This window comes from Falco peregrinus, chromosome 9 (genome assembly GCF_023634155.1).
Source record: "Falco peregrinus isolate bFalPer1 chromosome 9, bFalPer1.pri, whole genome shotgun sequence".
NCBI classification, from domain to species: domain Eukaryota; kingdom Metazoa; phylum Chordata; class Aves; order Falconiformes; family Falconidae; genus Falco; species Falco peregrinus.
In genome coordinates, this window is record NC_073729.1 from 8,074,729 (window position 1) to 8,095,345 (window position 20,617).

The 20,617-nt window shown below is 37.4% G+C and overlaps 1 long non-coding RNA gene across 4 annotated transcripts; it reads left to right on the forward strand.

The window, feature by feature from the left end:
- The first annotated feature begins 53 nt into the window (after positions 1-53).
- LOC106112449 (uncharacterized) lies at positions 54-20,111 on the forward strand. 4 transcript variants are annotated; one of them, XR_001226703.3, is made up of 4 exons: positions 54-4,552; positions 4,644-4,699; positions 7,748-7,822; positions 13,133-20,111. It is a non-coding gene; the product is annotated as an uncharacterized LOC106112449 (long non-coding RNA). The 4 variants fall into 4 exon arrangements; XR_008748802.1 differs by having other exon boundaries at positions 54-4,699; XR_008748804.1 differs by having other exon boundaries at positions 4,644-7,822.
- The last annotated feature ends 506 nt before the right edge of the window (positions 20,112-20,617 follow it).

Consider the following 20,617-nt stretch of genomic DNA (forward strand, 5'->3'; position numbering starts at 1 on the left):
CGCGCGCGGGCACGCGCTCCGGCCCCGGCGCGAGCCTCCCGCCCGAGGCGAGCCCAGGGGTGCCGGCGGGGCCGCGGGCCCGGCTCCCCGCAACGGCGGCGGGACCCCGAGGGGCTCTTCCCGGGCGTGCGCGCTCCCGGCGGGGGGGAGCGGACGCCCCCCCAGCTGCCGCTGCCGCTGTCCCGGCCCCTCGCATCTCGCCTTGCCGTGCCGCCCCTGGTCCGGCTCCAGCGCGCACCGAGTGCCGCAGCGGCTTCCCTTTAAGGACCGTCCCTCTTTTTTTTTTTTTTTTTTTTTTTTTTTTTTAGACACCTGAAAAGTAAGTATGGGCGAGAGTCATTTTCTACACTTTTTTTCCGTCTTTGTTAGCTTTTGTTAGCGAAGTTTCCAGCAACCTAAGGGCCAGGTTTCGTTATTTGCACAGCTAATCCCTTCGGAACGGATCAAACTAAATCACTTTGCAGCAAACTGTTGCAAGCGTTCGTCCCGCCGTCGGTGCAGACCGGCCCCCGACGGGGCTCTGCGCGGCGGCTTTGCTGCTTCGTCCCGGCTGTTTGCTTCTGGAAGAGCTGGGGCTTAGCACTTGCGAAACTGCAACTGTGCATCTTTACCTCGTTGCTTAAAATACTTGTTCTCTGCGCCACGTTTCCCCGTCGTGCTACGCTGCCTTACTAAAGCTGCTTTAGAAACCGGGTCTGTCGGTGGCTGCAGTTTTTGCTCGCGCACTGGAAGCGGGGGTTCCGGCCCTGCCGCCGTGCTGGGCCCGCGGCTGCCACAAACCGCCCGGGGGACCGGCGGGAAACGCGGCGTGCGGCGGCAGGGCCGCTTCTGCACGGAAGCAGGCTGGGGTAAGCAGTGATGTGTTGCTCAAAACGAAGCGATGGGTTTGCACGCTGTTGTGCACCACCTCCTGTTAGCGATACGCCCACGCTCCTTCCCCCCCCAAAAAAAGAAAAATTCTGTCCTGACTGGGTACAAGACCCGTGTTAAAAAGTCCTCAAAAGAGAAAACACAAAGCTCCTTTGCGGGTTATATTCTTACATTTACTTCCATTCGTATGTTAATGGTCTCGGTTGGGCACATTCAGTGTGTGTGTAAATGTTTTCAAGGCTGAGACATACCTTGCTGCTACGCACACATCCTTTATTTCTCAATTCCCTTGAATTCAGCTATAAATAAATGCATTACAGAAATAGTTAGATAGCGTCATCTTCATTATAACATCATATCTGAGCATATGTGTCAGTGGACAGTAGAAAGTGCCTAAGGAAGGACATTGTATGATCCCTTAATACCTGAATGCAACCGTCTGTGGCTTCAGCACTCTCAAAATCAGAAGCAGTGCCTTACTTTTAATGATTCTCAGTATATTTTTATTCCACAAATTTGTCCAGTCGTTGGGGTTTTTTTTCTAAGTCAATGTAGGCTTTTGGCAAGGGCAGAGTACGACAGGAAGAGGTCCTTGCTCAATGCAACCTGACTGCGTTGTGTGAAACGTGAGTTTGGGTTTTTTAAAGTTTCCTGTCTGGCTTAAGATGATATTCTTGCCGTTTTGGTAGAGACAATGAACAGCTGCTCTCTGGTTACCTTCTCCCTTCAACTCATGATTTTGTATCTTGCCTCAGTCTTGTATTTTCCAGGTTGCAGAGTTTTAGTCCATTTGATTTTTTCACGTTACTATTAATGTCTTCTTTTAATTATTTTTTTTCCTGAGCACTGCTATATGGTTTTGGAGATGAGGAGACCAGGAGTTACACACAGTGTTGAAGACATAAAAGCAGTCAATATAATGGTTTTCATGTCATTATCCAGTTTTTTCCTTATAATGGCTGTCATTTATTTTTCTTGCTCTGTTAGGGAAGGGAGAAAGCAGATAAACTGAGCATTGTAGTAAGTTGCTCTGTTGAGCACTGAACAAATATTGAACATTGTTTTCATGGCATTAACTATATAGATCCCAGGATCTATTTTCTGACAGTTAACATTTACGTCCGCTAGATAGTTTTATAGGCAAGGATAGGATTTTTTTTCCCCTGTGTTTACAGTATAGTTCTCTACACTAAATTTCACCTGCCTGTGCACTCAGGATTGGGAGGCTGTGTGCAGATTCCCTCAGCCACCTCTGTTCTACTACTCTCAGTAAATTAGTACCAAGAGCATACTTCACCACCTCACTATTTATTTGAGTTCAGATCATTTATCATTAATTAATTAGCTTTTATTTCTGTGGCATGTCTGTGCAAAAACACCCTGAAGAAATGTATACACAATTCACTCAAATGTAATGGGAGTATAGTTGTTCTCTAGTAGCGCCACTGTTGCCTAACAGTGCACTTCCTAGCATATTCCAGGCCCCTGTCCTGAGAGTTTAGCAATCTAATCATGAACAATTGCAGTAAAAAGAAAACGTGGTTTCAGTAGTTTAGCATCTATCATAAATTAGAAGAACATTAACTAAATTTCTCCTTGCAACAGAATAATTTGTAGAATAAAGAAATACCTTTTCTTTTACTATTAAACAAATGCAGAAAAACATAAAATGTTTCATTTAAATTGGAATGAAGACATTAATTTCAGGGTAATGTAATTTTCTTGACATCTTCCAGTTTCACTAGCAAAAGAAGAGACGTAGCTCAGTGATTTTGGTTAGTTCTTAAGGTACCATAAGGTTCTATGGCCTCGGCATACAAGGAAATGTCTTCAGTTGCTATTGGATATGCTTATAAATGAAAATTGGGCTATAATATTTCAAATTAATGAGTTATTGTTTTTATTGTCTATTCTTTGTTCCAAATCAGAATAACTAGAAAGAACAGAGGGTACAACCATGACTCTCTTCGCTCAAGGCCATAATTTTGGCATCTTCTTTGGCCTGTTTCTCCTTTGACCCACACATCCAGAACATGCTAAATCTTACCACTTCCACTTGAATATTTCTAAGTTTTAATCATTCCGTTCTGTTTGCACCGCTCAATTTTTCTTTTTTTTGGTCAATGCCCTGGCTGCTTGTGCCCTGTAATCTTAGTATGCACAGGGATCAGCCCTGCTCAAAATCGCTGTGGTTGTCACTTCAAAGTACAACCAAGTTGTGGTCTTCTGTTCTTAAGACACGTCAAATACAAACATTTGATTATTCCTTCCTAATTTAGTCCTGTGATTCTGATCAGTTTCTCACTGTGGGGACAGCTTTTGCATCTGTTTAATAACTTTGGACATAGTTGCCCAGCTCTTCAGAAAAACATTTTGTGCTTTCCCTTGTACCAGCACAGAAGGGTTAATCAAATTCTAGAGAGTCTTCTTTAAAGTTTCTCTTCAACCCTTCCATGCTGTATTCATCAATGTAATAATAATAGGATCTAAATACTATTGTTTGTAATTGTGCCCAGATGGTAATCCTTGCCCTTTTTCCATGGGGAAAGAGATTAACAATATGGTGCCTAATTTGGAAACTTTCACAGGGTAATATTTCAGGAAATTGAGACATATCAGTGTTTTCTAGATTCTCCTTTTAGTGTATCTCTGTGACAAAATTGTCTCAGATACGGTTGACAGCTTCTCAGGGACTGAACTTTATCTCGGCCAATATGCATCTGTTCTATTTGAGATTCATTTTTAATAACGGCCTTAGATATAATCAAGTTCTTTAAACAAAGTGTCCTTTGAAATTGGAAACAAAAGAAATTTAAACCAGCTATGTGGTTTAAATAACTTGGCTTTCTAATCATAAGCTGGGATCATTTGCGTAGAAATTCTTGTGTATGACTGAAGAATGGGTAAATTGATGCCTTGTTCAGGGAACAATATCCTACTACCTGAAGCTGGGGTAGTGCAGAGGGCATATTTAAAAAAAAAAAAAAAGAAAAAGGTGGGAACAGAGGACATGTGTTGGAACTCTGAGTTAATAAGTTACTGCATATGCTGCTTTTCTTTCATTCATATCCCTGAGGAAGTTGATGTCTGAATACCATGGGTTTAATTATTTTTTCTTTGAATATTACAGTTTTAGAAGTTAATTTTTCAATTCATATAAAGACAGTTAAGATGATGCAGGCAGTAACTGTGTCAACTTTGTTATCTGTTTTACATCAGATGCTTGAATGAATAAAGAAATGGCATTGTTACAGCCCTAATCAGTTAGCAAAAAAGAAACAACAAACAAAATAAGTATTAGACTTCCAGAAAACCTATACAAGTCTGGTTCACTTGGGGAAATCAAAAGTCTTGACCAAACTTGAACGAAGGTTTGGAGAAACCCCAGCATTACGTATCATCTTTCTGAGTTCGTGTTCTAGCAAACACTGTGGCTGCTCTGTTTGGTCAACTGTAGAAACGTGCTGCAGCGAGGAACTAGAGCAGTTTGGGTGTTTTTGTATTTATCTGTGTCCTTTGAAAGCAGGCTGTGATATCAACGGCTAAGATGTTCATATGTGCTCAGCACTAAAGGCCTAGAAGAGATCTGCAGTGGTTCACAGGCAACCTGGCGTAATGGAAACAAGTGGCTGAAGGGTACTGAGATGCAGTTACTAAGGGAATTAAAACCAAAAAACAACAGGTAAAAGAGGCTTCTTGCGCAAGTGTATTTACTATGCATGATGTCAGTATACTTGCAGTAAGATGGTGTTAATGTATTTGTCATGTCTAAGGGTGGGAAAGAGATTCCAGCTGTATTCCACATGAAGCAGAGCACTCACTTTCAAAGGTAAGTTACATTTTGATCTTCATCATGTGGCAGCAAAGACCAAGTTACTACAGATTACATCTTTTAGTTTAATTTGTCAAAAACAGGCACATGGCAAAGAAAACTGGAAAGGAGTAGCAGAGAAAGTGGTTCCTTCTGTGACAAGACATCTTGAGTAGATATAGCACCTTTCTGCTTAAAAGGTGTGTGTGGTAGTGCTACAAGGATGGAGCCACTATGATATGCCATTGTTAGATGAGATTTCCCATTTCTGGCAAAGGAAAACTTCGGTCCAATGATCCAAGCTGTAGCTTGGCAGCAACAAACTTTAAGGAAGAATCAGTGAGTAACAGAAATACCGCATTGGCCTAATTTAACACTTCAGAAACTAGGACACAAATCTTGGTCTGGTCTCTCATTTTTTTTCTGGTGCCCGTATTTTTGTTTTTATGAAGAGAAGCGGCAGTATGCTGGCTTCTGGTGCTGTATGCAGATGCTTCTGCTGCTGTATTGTAAATCTACACAGTCACCCTCCTCATCTGAACAAACCTGGGACTCTTCTGAAATGGACCAACACATGCATCTCCAGATAAGCATGTAATGATGTGCAATTCTACAGCTGGAATGTATTTTGGTCATACATTACGTCTCACTTTAAAGGTGAAATTGTCAATAGACAATGATTTTTAATGTTTTACAAGCAGAATCTCTTGATGCTGATGTGATTTCAATATTCAGGCCACGTATGTATTCCTTCAAATAACATTAATAGTCTAACACTTCATATTAGCTTTATAGAAAGTTTTAAAGGAATTGCATAACTTTGTAAAACATCTTTTTTATGCAATATATAATGTATACATTTTAAAAAAAGAGTATTTGAGAAGTCATTCAGAAATAGGCATTTAAATAAAGGAGGAGGTCTTTAGCTGGTTCTTTGCCCAAGCTACCATGAATTTGGATGCTTATTTCTTAATAAAACTAATGGGATATCAAGTTTAAAAAATAGCTGCCGAAATTCTGGCTCTAAGATATTAGAGAACTGGGTAATTATATAAGGTACTGATTTTTTTACATGAGCTTATTTGGGGAATAGCAAGATAGTTTAATTTTTTTATAATAAAAATGCAGGAATTTGTCAAAAGTGAAATTTTTTCCAGGTTTCATTTTTTCAAAGCTAATATTCAAGTACAATTTGTCATTCTATGGTATAAGCAAAACTGAAGAGTAATAATAAAACAGAAAATAGGTGATGCTACATATGTAGCATCTCTCTGTAAGAAGTTTACGTTATGCTGAATCATGTTCTATTACAAAATCTACAACTTCAGTTAAATTGCATTAAACTTAAAAATACATACTAATATTTCAATGGCAATTCGGTCCTTAACTTGCTAATAGATGTTTCTGTCTTGAATTGAAATAGAGGCATTTTATGCACTCTGCTCGTTAATAATACTAAAGATTCAGTCTAACTAGGGAGCTGGTTTGTTTTTTCACAGAAGTCTGACTTACCACATGAGCATCAGATGCATAAATATATTCTGAAAAAGATCAAAAATCAGTCCAAGTCAGGTCATTCATTGGGAGGGAGAGAGGAGAAAAGAGTAAGCTGAATCGCTCAGTCAGCTTCTCTCATTTCCACATCTTTCCAATACCCGTTTTATTGACCCTAAATCATTAAGACAGGTCCTTGTTAATTAACATTCATTTAAATTCTGTTAAATTGCTAAAATTGCATTATATTGGCAGCAGACGTAAAACAACCTAGTAGAGAAATTGTGCTGAGTTATACCTCTTCAGGGTCTGGCCTGTGTTTCAGCACATGCTTGAGTATAACCTCAACTGTTTTGTCTGGCTGTATTATTTCATTCAGTTATGTGTATGAAATCCTTATAGGCCTTAATGTATTCAGAAATGCATCATACTCAATGCTTTCTTACAGTAAATACTGTAAAAGCTTGGACCTAGAAAGAACTAGTACTAACATATTCACTATTTCTTTTGTTCTTAATTAAATAAAACTGAAGCTTTGACTCAAAGTATCAGGCTGCAGATGCCTGAATAATAGTGCTTTGACAGAAAATATGTGGAAATATATGCAATACCTTACCTCTTGAATAAAAACTAAGATTATTGTCTGCAATATTAAGCATTCAAAGGTTATCATAAAGTATTATATACCATTATCTTGATTTCTGACATTGTTGGAGATCAATTTGGGTTTACCATTCAAAGTAATGATGGTCTAATAAGACATCTGGGTAAGCAAATGTCCAGAAGACGACATGTAAATGTAACTCTCCCGCACCCCCTGCCCCAAAAAGGAGGAGAAATGTATCAGAATTCTGTAATTGTGACTTAGTAACTATTTCTTCTGGAAATGCAACATGAGATTAATAAGAAATAGCAAAATTATGCAATTAAGCTAATTAGCTCATTAGTGTGGAAGTATTCTGTCATTCTAAGCACAGAAGGAATTCATCTGAATAAAAAAGCAGACAGCAATAAATTGTGGTAGGAGACAGAAATCGTCTCATTTTAAAATGATAAATTTACATGTTTCATGTCTGTCCTCTAAACCTAAGCACAGCACCAGTATTTCTTAGGCTAATTTTATTTCTATTAATTGTTAAGATCAAGTTTTTCATCATCCTTCTGTAACCTCAGCCTTCTATATTGCCGAGGAAGTCATGTAGCAAAAGTGTTCCAGTTTCAAACAACTTGCCTCAGAAATCTTTTCTATTTAAATCTATTTTTGTAGCTCCAAGTTACTTTTCTTCCCCTTACAATGCAATAAGCCCGTTTAGCATTCCTAATCAATACTGCATGCAGCTGCAGTAATTGATGAGCCTGCTCTTTTAGCATCTTAGCTGAAGCCCCCCTTCTCTCTCACTGCTGGCAGGTTATTGAAAGCAGCACCCACTGCATGCCTGTAGCTTAAGAAAACTCAGAGCCGTATCAGAAACTGCACACCAACTAAAGGCGTGAAATGGTTTTGCAACTCTGATGGGTTTGCTACTTTTCCTTCCTCTGTATGGCACAATGATGTATCCTGATTCTTTACAGGCATTGAGGCATTGTATTTAGCTGTCAATGGCAAACAGGTAAAGCAGACAGCAGTTTTACAAGATCAAGTAACAGGTAAGTGGCTTGATCATTTAACTCAGCTATTTTTGTGCTCAAAACTAGTGCTTATTACCTGTAGGCATGATGTTGCACCAAGAGGAAGAACAGTTGCATGTGAAAATGTATTTAAATGTTTCCAAGATGTTCCTTTTTGTTATGACTAAGAATAAATAGGTTCTTTTACAAAATATTGCTCATCTCTGTGGGGCTTACCCAAGCAGCAAAGACCAGTCCATCACAAAAAACCTCTCTTCCCCTATTGTTAACGTGTCTGAATTGGCTATGTAACCAAAAATGAGGGTATGCTATGGAAATCTTACAAATTCTGAATCTAGTTAATATACAAGTGTTTAAACTTCACTTGATTAAATTTTATGTGCTTATCTGTAGCTCAAATGTGTCCAGCATTCTGGGGTACAAAGTAATCCTGTAGGAACAATCGGCCCTGTGCACTTTTTGATTCTTTCTTGTAACAGAAGAATAATAATTGACCTGCAATAACGAAAGCAATACATTTAGAAGGGTTCTTTTATTGCTTTGGAATTTTTCCTGCTTGAATTAACAGTCTGAAAGGATCTTGGAAGAGTGAACTGGACACAGCAATAGGTTTTACTGGAGCTAATTAATCAAACCCAGAAGTTTACATTATGATACCTTTGCACTTATGCTCAATTAGTAATAACTAGGTAGTAACAACTGATGCATAATATAACAAACTCAAACACTGTATCAGTGCAGAGCTACGTTTAAGTTTATATCATGAACTGATTTCTTATTTATCATGTACTTGCAATATCATGTATACCATTCCATAATGATTCCTGTTGTGTAAGACTTTATCGAAGCATGGAATAAAATCTTTAGGGTTTTTAGAGACCTGAAAATCTGTCTAGTTCAACCTTGGTGGAATTTTAATTACATTTGGAAAAAATGTTACATCAGTTGGAAGTTACATGAAACACACGCATCTCATTTTATTACAGCTGTTAGCGTAACACGGACCATGAACTGAGTTACAGAGGTTTTTACTTATTTAGCATTCAGGTTTTTTTCAAGATTAATAGATATTGCATAATGGATTTCACTGCTTCAGTATTCACAAGTGCTGATCTACAACAAACTACAGTGCTATGTTTACTTGATTACTCTTATTGCTATACTCAAATGTCTTCTTTACTAGAATTAGAATGTTTATTAGATGTGAATATTATGCTAATATGTTGCAAGGGAAAAAAGCATAGCAAACAAGCAGTACAATTAGTAAATTAAGTGAACATGTACCTGTATTACCCTTTATTATTGTTTGCTTACTTGCTGATTTGTAAAATTTGCTGATTTAGAATCTGTTTCTCTGTGACTGCTACTAATTATAAAGACTCTAATATTCATAATAGTTACTGCTTAGTACAAATGTGTGCTTGATAATGGTTTGAAAGTTTGTGATGCCTGGCCACATCAGTTTTTAGTACTTAATTATTGTAAGGCTTATTGCAATGTAGTAGTTTCCTAAATGTAAGTCTCCTAGATGCATGCAACCTTTGGGATTTAAAACACTACACACTGCTTTCATTATCTGATATATAGGAATTACAAAAAAAAAATCTATGTACCAGGGGGTTAGCCAAATACCAAAGAAGCTGAGTGACGTACTTTAACTGTACTTGCTTACATCACATATTCAAATTGCTGCTGTTAATTCTGAGGCACTTCTATATTAAGATAAAACATCAGATGCCAGGTAGTTTTGGTAAAGGTTGGATTTAAACAATATTTTATATTCTTCAGTTTTGCCCTTGATTACTTACTGTGAAGTTACTTACACAGCCCTGTTTGTTTAAAATATTAGATACTTGGCATTTTTGCTTTTTTTAATGCTTAAATGAGGACTCTATCTGTTATACACAAACTTAATTTTGCTTTCATTTATTAACATGTCCCCTTGTCACGATTTGATGCATTTTTCATGCAAGTTCTGAGAGGGGTTGAAGGAAGAAGGAAAACGGCATTCCACTTTTAAGGAAACATTTAGTTAAACTTTCAATGCCTTCTGATACTTAGGGAAAAAAAGATACTTGTTTTCCAGACTCAATTTATATACTGTGTAGTTTAGGAATTGTTAAAATGTACACAGAGCAGTTACCTATCCTATCTAGTTACATCCCCAGCCAGGTCTCCTACACAAATAGGTCTGTACCAAATCTAACGGTGCAAGTAACATATTTCTGAATAGAAAAACGTTGAATTGCTGTAAAATATATTAGTCTGGCATGTAAATTAAAATGGCTAATGAACATTCAGGTTTTGAGTTGAGACGCCTGATTCTGTACACTGCCCAGCAAAATAAAAGAACCTTAGATAGGCAGGAATGCTGCCTTAGTATGTATTTTTTTATACTGAGGCTTTAGGCAATTATGATCTATAAACAGGATCATGCTTCTGAGAGGTCTAGCTAAAAGCCTTTGTTTTTATAGCAGATACAGAAATATATTGGCTTGGGACATAAATGAAATGAGTATATAATGGTTTATTATGCTATACGTAAGGTAACAAGATTCCAGTTGCCAGAGCAAGTACATTTGTTTTCTGTTTGTGTTAATCTGAAACACATATAAACTATTTTTATAAATGAACATGACCTTTTATAAGATGTTTGTGAAGTCAGGCCATGCTTTCCCAGCTACTCAGAAAGTCAGTCTTAAATGGCAAAATGTCTTACAGAAATTTAACTTACATGAACCTTAACCAATAGAATCAGGTACTTTCCATGTAATTCCGTGTTAATTACTTAATCACTGAACATAGTTCACAAGTGCAAATGTAACTTTTTTAGATGTAGAATATAAACAATGTGTTCCAAGAGTCAAAAGCCATTTCTTCTGATAAGAAATCTGTCATCTCCCCCGCCTTTCCCCCCTACCCCTTTCCCCCCTCTTTTTTTCCATATAGATAGGCTATGGGGCTCTCTAAGGGCTAGCTTTCTTTAAAAGCTTCCTGGATGATTAATAGTACACTTATACTTTGTTTGCATATAGGCAAGGATTCAGTGTTCTTTTTATCAGCTGATCTGTGTTTGAGTTCACACTGAGAGCTTATCTGTCAGATAATCTCATTGATAGCAGCAGGAGCATGCACAAGTGTCAACCAGCTGCATAATGGCAGTGTGACAATAAGCACAATACTCTCTTACTCAGTTGCTCTGAAACATCTACTGATTCAAAATGGTCCTTCATTTCATGTAGTACCCGTGGTGTGTGGAAAGCTGACTCCCAGCTTTGAAACTTTTTCCATTTTTTTTACAGCTAAGAGAGTTTTAGCTACTGCTGGTATTTTTATTCTACTCTGTTTAGGTTCTGCACTGGGGTTTTGAGAGGTGCGTTGATCTTGGCAATTGTTTTTTAATCTCAGATAACCATTCCCTTTGCTCTGATAGCCTGTGTTCCTGGGAAGCTTTGCTTTTTGTCCACTGAGGTCATTAACACCGGCTTCAGGAGTATTTGTTAATTAGGTTTGTGGGTTCTTCAGGACCAAGTAGCATTAAAATAGCTTATTATCCTGTTAACACAACTGAAGAATTACTTGTGAACACCCTGTTTCAGTCAGGATGGGAAAGAGCTGTACTCTAGACAAAGATGAAACCCCATACTTGGGACATTCTAATTCCTGAGCAAGGCCTTAGCAGTGGGTCAGCTCCATGACCAGTGCGGCAATTGAAGAAGCTTGTCAGACCTACAGCTTCATGCTACCGGTCTTCCAGAGAGCTCTAACACAGCGTATTGCCATATTATCACATTCTTAAGGAAATGATCTCCCTGTGGTCTAGACCTTCACCTCCTCTCCGTGCTTCCTAAGTATGTTCCAAGGCTACTTTTCTGAGAACTCCTGGGTTACTTGTGCTCCATAAAAGACTGGGCTTCTCAGCCTCGCTTCAGTTCCACATTTGGAACTACCTTGTGTGCTTCTCAAACTGCATCCACAAGATTTTTCACCATCTGGTGACCTTTATCAGATTACTGCCCAAAGATTTTTGCCAGAAGTTTGACACTCCAATTATTGAGGGTCATATGTCATGTAGAACAATCCTGCAAGCCTCACTTGACGCAGCAGGGACGGCAGTCTGTGCTTTCACCTCCTTATTTCTTAGGCAATTTTCTTGGCTTCTGTGTTTCCAGGGAGAATAAAACAATTATAAAGAAAAAGGTTCTTTAACATCCATTCTAAAGGAGCGATATGGACCACAAAGGGGTGTAAACTGGAACACTGTACCGTAAGCAAGCAGAAGTAGTAGGAAATAGCTTACTTTTCTACTGGTTGTTTAGTGAAGTTTTGACCTTTTTTTGAATTATGGACTTTTTGTCGTTGAGTCTGAGCAATATTATTCTTGGAATGTTCTTCTGATTACCCATTCTTCCAGGTCTTTGTAACAGATGCTTGCTTGCTTAGCTAGAAGTTGTCCTTGGGTGACTTGAGATCAGAAGGACGCATGCTGTCCTCCCCAGAAGTATAGTGTATCAGCTAGCAATCTGCCGGGTTCTTGAATGAGCCGGAAAACAGATTAGGTCTCTTCAGGCATTCATATCACAAGCAGGAAGTCCATGACAAAGTTCTGGAGACTTCTACAAGAATGTGGTTAACCAAGAACTATTCTTCCCATGGACACCAATAGGAAATGCCATGCTTTTTACTCAAGTGTCTTCCAGTCCCTTTTGTAATCACTTGTTAGAGACAGATGCATTGTCAACCACGCATATGTTTTTTAATCTTCAGAGTTATTTTGAAAGATAAAATAGGACAGCGATGATCATTCTGATTGCTAAGGATGAACATAAGGCAGATCGGACATGATTTCAACTTTTCTGTTCAACTTCATTATTGAAATCCTTTTTCTTTCTTTTAAATGCCTGTAAATGCTTTTGGGTTTTTTTTTTTTCCCTTCAGAGAAATACCCTAATTAATAGAAGAACAAATAAAAGGCAAATTGAATTGGCAAAGTAGACTCAATTTGCCATGTGATACACAGAAAAGCTAATTTTCCTTTCCCTGGCCTCATCGTCTGGAATTCTGCTCTATTTCCTGGATGGCGCTGGGCTCCTCTATCAGCTCAATCTATCTGACAGCTGTTTCAGCACTGTGCTTCCAGGCTGGTGGCTTCTTGTTTTTTGTTGATACTATAGTATCTTGAAGGGTTTGTTAATATTTTTTCCTCCTTTATGTATTAGTTTTCAAGTAGGATATGAATGTTATAGTTGTTTCCTCTGTTTCTGAACAATTTTTGAGTGGCCAGAAGTGGTACTTGAGCTTTGAAGTGTTTGTGAATGTTCATCACAGGTCCGTCATAACTTACACTAATCTTGGAAAGAGGCATGCATTGAGAAAGAAAAAGATGGAAGAAGAACAACACATGCAAAGCTAGAGATATGTATATTAAAACTGTTACCAACTGTTTAAAGAAAAGACCTTAAAATGGTGATCATGTGTATGTGTGTAAGTGCAACTTAAGAAATGGCATTTCCTGAGCTGAGAAACGTTCTATGAAATTCACATTTACTTCACTTTGTAATGAGTTCATCCGTGGCTAGAAACCAGAGAAAGTTGGTCAATTTGATACCAAAACTCAAAAGTCTATTAAAGGAGAGGTAAACCACTCCTAAGCAATGAAGTATTGCTGTCATTGCACTTGTATGCTACAGTTGCACAACACCGTATGATTAAAACCTTTTGCAAAAATACGAATGTGCATAATACATTTGTCATTCTGTCAAGTCCTGTAGTGTTTTTTAAATTTCTTTTCTTCTTTGTGGCTAATCAGATTTGAGCCAAAACCCAGAAGACCATTCACAAATATGTTGCTGCAGGCAACGTTAATCTAGATTAATTCTTTAAATTCACAAAGCAAACGCTGATATGAAAATTCGAGTTATACATACATACCAAACAGTTTTCAATAAAAGCAGAAATAAACTGTATATACATTCTTGATTTGATTTAAATGTGGCAGTACTGACTTCCATGGTCAACATGTCATCTAAGTAAAACTGTGGCTATACTGAAGTCAGTGAAAAAAATTATAATGATATAAAGATTGTAACTCAGTGAATTTTAAAACTGAGGTTGAATATATTCTGAAGAAATGATTGATGAGTTTAATTTGCATTAGAAATATATATTGATACCACTTCAGTAGAAAGCTACATTATGAAAGGGCAAGCCATATATCTGGGTGAAAACTGGTAATTATTGATAAGGAAGCAGTATCAGAGCATACTTCAAATTACATTGTGTAAGTGGGTTTTGGATAAGATCCTAAACAAATTAACTTAATGTTTAGCTTTAGTGGTGAGAAGACTATTTTTGTCTGAAACTAATTAAATAATGTGTTTTCAGTATTGTGTAAAGGCAATAGTGAGAATACAGAATCTGATAAAAGGAGCATTCTGTTTGAGAGTAACTTATTTGTAACTTTCACCTATGTGATTTTGCACAATATTAAGAAGAAATACAAATCCATTCATATTCGCTGCTCACTGTGAAACAAGGAGGTACCCAGGGCTTTCTGCTAATTGTATTGTCTTAACGCATTTCAGAGTTGCATTACAAAAAATTGATAGCCTCCATCACTGGACACTTTTCAAAATCCTAAGGTACATATTCAATTTCCAACCTGGAAAATAATCTTTTTGGGTTTATTAATTATTTTAACACTGTTGAAAGGGTCTACACAAATGCAAAGATAGTCTTCTGATTTCATGCTCTGTGGTTTGGGTTTTTTTATTTCCCTCTTCAAGTATGAAATCTTCCATTTGGTAATACCTTTTGTCTGAAGAATAATTTCTATTCATTTAATGATGTGATAAACACAGCTTAAAACTTTTTTGGTGCCACAAAATCTGTTGTGAACGAGGCATCTGTAGTCACAAATTTATTTGATATATACTTCTTGAAATCCAAAACAGATGTGCAGATGTGTTGAGTATATAGTGTTATGCTAATAACTACTGCAGAGAATTTTAGATACTCACTAGCTAGTTTCAAGACAGGGTTGTATCGATGTGGTCTGGAATTAATTTGGAGCCCTTCAGGCCCATCACTGAATCCTTCCATGGACCAGGCTTAAAAGCCAAGAGTTGTGCCAAATACTCTGCATTTAGAATTATCCTTACATCAATGGAATTTGTTCATAATTTAAGCACGTATGATGCACTGTCTGAGCTCAGTGATCTGTCAGAACGATTGCAGACAATGGACGTTACGCTGCCAGAAGCTCTCTCATTTGTCTGGACAGGCTTAGATTTCTGCTTGCATTGTTGTTAGTTTAAGAATATGTGCAATAAAGATGGCAGTGCCAAATAAAATTTGTACTATGGAAACAGGGATATGCATGACAGCAAGGCTGTTAAAATCCATGTAGCAAAACAAGGAACTTGGCAAACAGTAAAAAATCCTGGCTGATGATAGCAAGAGTTTTAAGACTAAAGCTTACTCAAACATCTGTATTTTTCTGCATATTAATTCTATATTGTAGTCGTTCCTAATCAAAAACTGAATCCACGCTAAGAATGGGCTGAGTCACTTTTTGAAAAGTGTGGTCCACAAATACCAGGATTGTTGCTTAAATAGTAACTGACTATTACAGTAAGTTTAACTCTCCCATAGAACCTGAAAATGCCTGTAAGAAGTGTCGCAGGAATCCTTAATGTCTTGCCAGGAATAGTAAGTCATTCCTAGGGTCTTTTCTCTCTCTCTCTTTTTTTTTTTTTTTCTTTTTTTTTTTTTTAAGGTAGTTTAATAGCCTCTGGCAAACTTATTTCTGTATGTGAATGTATTTCCATTTTCAAGCAGAAACTTTTGGCAGTAATAGATGTGCCATAAACATTGTGAATGTTTTATTGTGTGATCTACATATAAGTACTTATTGTAAAATATTTATGAAATATAAATGCATAAATAAGAAGGTAATACTTTGTCTAGCCATTAATTTAATATGACAATAATGTCCATCATAAGGAAATGGAATCCATTAGTGGTCACGTGAATTACAAAGGCTTTATTTCTGTATCACTCTGTTATTTCCAATCTGAAAGAACTATATTTAATCTTTTCATAGGTAGAAATTTTGAAAAATTTCATCACTAATATAACTGATACAGTGTTTGTTCATGAACTTGTGCATCAGTCATAGATGTCTGTCTCAAAATGTTATATATCCCCTCTTGAATGTTTGATGACACTTTGGTTTTGATTCAGGTATGCTCAGTCAAAAATAATTCCAACAATATGAATCAACAGTAGCAAATAATATATATTTGAAAGTTTTTATGCAGCTCTGTGCACACTGAAATTATCTTTTGTCCTCAGCAACTTAAAACAATAACTGCCATTCTTTTTCATTGAAATAAAAAGCTTAACAAAATTTCATAACACTCCAATAATGTATTTCATAATAATCCCATAAATTATGATAACAGTTCTTCAGTTAACTTTTGGTGACTCAGACAATACTATGTAAACTGTTTAAATCACAACTTCTAGGCTAGCAAGCAATTTACAGCTCAAAATATATTCTTATTATACAGAAATCCATCCTCACTCAGAAAGAAGAAATAGATGTCATGCCCAAGAAATACCTAGCAATAATATCCATGTGAATTTCTCTCTAAATACATTTTAGTTTTATTCAAACAAGAATTTACAAATAAAAACTACTTCTGTGACCAGGATATGCTACAACAGCTCTTGTTTGTCCCAGGACCGGACATAAAGAGCTAGACTCTTTTCTGGAGTTCTCTTTCCACAAGGATTATTTCAGCCGCTTTCAGCACTGCCTGGTCTTTCCCAGCCAGCTTTGATGATCAGACACAGTTAGTTGCCCTGAAGGCCTGTCCTGAAAAGGATAAATTATGTCAGTTCACAAAAGCTATGGATTTTAAAAAATTAGGAATAGATTTGAAAAATTTGTGTAGTTAACATTTTTCATGACAAAATATTCCAGTATTTTATATTAGTCAGTAGTTTAAAAAAATGTTAATTTGTGGCAACACAAATACAAGACTGTCATAGAGAAAGAAATGTCTGCACCTCTACTGAAATTTGCAAAAGAGTAAGAAAGGAATTTGGTGTCGTTTATAGAGACAAGTTACATTTTCCCTATTTACAGTACTAAATACAAAACTATTTTTTTTTCTTTGTGAGCATTTTTGAGTTAATCTTCAAATTATTATAAAGACATGGACCTACTTTTAGAGCAGCTGTCAAATTTTTGCCCTCAGCCTTGACCTGATGAAAACATCATCAAATACGACCAATGTCGTACAAGAATGCTTACAATTAAGTAGTCTTTTTACCTTATAAAATATCTGTTTATGAAGTAAATTTATTACCTGCATTAAATCAAATACAGACTGTTCACACTGTCGAGAGAGTAAGATGGTTCTCAAAAAACTTAAGTCAAAACGTTCAGTACTGGAAGTATTATGACAATATACAATTTAATCTTAAGATTGATGAAACCAACCTTTGTACATGAAGCTGAAATGTTTGTATGTTTGTCAATGTGGGATAAGGGTGTTGGGGCCATTATTTAAACCCAGTTTTATTTTAGAGATTAAGATCCAGGTTTGTGGCATTAAAATCAAAAGACAGAAATTAATGACTTGAGAAGTGTAAGAGACTCTTAATGTGATTATCAACATGGTGACTTCAGACTAAATTAGATGTAGTCCAACCACATACAGCATATCAAAATGAAGTTCATTCTCTTGATGATCGTTTTTAAGACAGTCTTGTACTCTGTTCAAGAAGAAGGTACCTACCCCCTCTCATGTTGGCCTAGATGACTGATCGTCAAATTGACATTCACCACAATACAAAAAAGGGAGCAAACTGTACAAATTAAGTTCTTCCTGTGTCAGGATTTTGCTGTGCTTGTTTTCTCACATGTGATTTAAATAGGAATAGCATTGCTATAAAACCTTTGAGAGTTACTTGCCTAATGCAGCTCGCTCTGCGTTGCCACATGTTCTTGCCTATGCCACCTATTCCAGGAGCAGCCTGACTTTTCCTTGGCGGCTGAGCTTTACTTCATCCTCCCTCTTAATGCAGATTGACGGTGAGTGGTATTCCAAAAGGGGGCTTGGCGGAATGTGGCCTTTTCAGCAGAAGAGGAGGCATAATGGCTTTGCCTTTTAGTTCCTGTATATTAATCTCCGCAGAGCAATGCCTGTCACCTCTCAGATGTCAGATGCTGCTTGTAACTATGCTGGAAACATGACACAGAACAAAATGGTATACATTTCTCTTGAGACTGTATATGTGTGGTTTAGGTTAGCTATTTTTTCACTGCTGCACTTTGTTTAAACATTGTATCAGCACTATTGCGAGCTGGCTTGAAAAGTTGTTTTGTCCATGAATTTGTCCAGTTGCTCTCTAAATACGAGAGGCCACAGTGTGTTCAGGTGCAAAGGTTTTCACAGCACAGGTATGACACGTCCCAGGAATTACCGCCTTGTCTTTCCTTGAACCTGCTGCTTTTAATGACACCAGCGCTGGAGGGAAGAGAGAAGCATCGTACCTATTCAGCATCTCTGTGCCAGTTGTGATTTGACGAGTGTACATCACCTTTCCTCCCTTATCTGTTACCTAGCCTGAAGACTTCTAGTCTTTACCGTGATTCTTTATATGAAACTATTCCATAATTTGAATTATTCTTTCTGCCTTTCCCAGTGTCTTCAGTACTGCCGCATTGTTTTAAGGTGGGAAATGAGAGTCATAGCGGGTATTCAAATCTGAACGGTGTCAGGGGCAGTATGGTTTTACACAGTGACACAGTAATGCTTTACATTTTGTTCTCCCTCCTATAATTTCTAACATTTAATTGGGTCCTTCCTGAGCTTTGGACATCTTTTTGTAAAGCTACCGATTGTGTCTTCATTTCTCTGAAGTGATCCTGATTATCAGGTTGCCAATTGTGCTTCTAAAACTGAGAAAACACTATTTTTCCCAACAGAGATGTTTTAGAAGTAATTATTTAAATATGAGGATAGTTTTAGTTGTACTTTTCAGTCCTGTAGTCTCTTAGACAGTGATTTCTTGTACTATGTTGATTGCCGCTTGTCATTCACTTTGTTTCTCCACAATTAAATTTGTATTTCTCCAATCCTTTTCCTATGAATTCAAAGCTTCTGTAGAACTATGCAAGCACATCTTAATACTGGTGTTAGGACTGTTACCAAAGAAAACATTTGATGCATTTTCCTATAGATTTTAGTATTATAAAATGAATACTTATGCCACGGATAATTGGGATAGTTTTGTAGATATTTATTAATGGGTCAGATACAGCGGTAGCAAAATGAACGTGCAGTTGGCCCCCGCATTGCCTCATCAATGTGTCTTAGGGCCTGGAGAAAACATCAGTTTAACCAGCTTCATCACTCACTATTGTTTTTTCTGCTGTGTCTATCAGCTGCGTCTGTGTTACCGTAGCCTTTTGTCATGTGGATTTTTATCTCCCATGAAGCTGTCTAAAACTGTCAGATCATTTCGTGCAGGCCACTGTACCACCATTAAATACAGCAAGGGTGACGTTTTCTGAAGTGCAGAGGTCAACATAATGCTTACGTATCACTTAAATTTTACTGAAACTCTCGTTTAAGGCCTTCATTCAAATTTTCTAACAACTTTGAATAACTGACAAACCACTAATTTCAGTAACTGCCATATTTGGGTGAAATATATAAAAAATGCATCCTTTCTGCTTTGATGCCTTTATTATCCAAAGAGGAGGTCTTTAATTTTGCCTTGCTCATTCCTTTATCTCATTTTGTATTTAAATATTGTACTCTCGGTTCAAATACATCAGCGGGAAATAGGTTGGGTGCTTTTTCACACCAGTGCACTGAGATGTAATCAGAAAGAGATTACAAACCCACTGGCTTTAGCCCTGCCTATGGAGGGCTCATACTGAAGCCTAAAGGGCAAGCAGGAGCATTCAGAAGGAAGTGAATGACTTCCTTCCGCCGTAAGCACTTCCCCTTTCTAGAGATTATTTCTGCGTCTGACATCCTCTTGTGCTGCTGCCTTGGGAATATGGTAACAGTTGTGCCGCCTGAAGCAGCAGAGCACAGCTGGAGTGCCATTCCATGCCACCCTTCCTGCGGTCACGTGACCCGAAGCCATTTGCTTTGGAATAAATTTTTAATAGCTGGACATCTGGTTAGTTTGGTTTTTAATATATTTTTCTATCAGTTTAATAAAGGAAAAAAATATTACTCGGGAAAAGAGTTATTTAATAAACCTCTACAATAGTTCATATAGCTTCCAGAAGTTCTTAATTTATACAGCTTTTACCACTTTTCTGTGGGAAGTTTTACAAATCCTGTCTTTTTATCACTAAAAGCGTGGTTCCCAGCGTTATTGTTGTACACATACGGAACAACAGAGAGTCTTGGCATAGGCTAGCGTTCTATCAAAACTAAGGCGCTTTTGCCAAAAGAGAGGAAGTATCTGTCTATTGTTCTGTTGCTGTAGGTGGAGTAAACGGACCTTTGGGGAGTCCCTTATTGCTGTGGGAAGTTATTACAGAATGGCATTCTAGCAGAGACTATGGGAATATTTACAGAAAGTTCAGCGAGAGACTTCAAAGCTGTTCAGCTCACTTAATAAAATGTTTATATGTCCTGTTTCGGGGCACACCAAACAATGTTGAAGAAAGGAAGTTATTTCAGATCAAATGAATTTTTGTTAATCAGAAAGCTTAAAAATAACAAAACAAGTTAAATAATTTACATCAGTCTGTTTAGATTTTTTGTTTCCTAG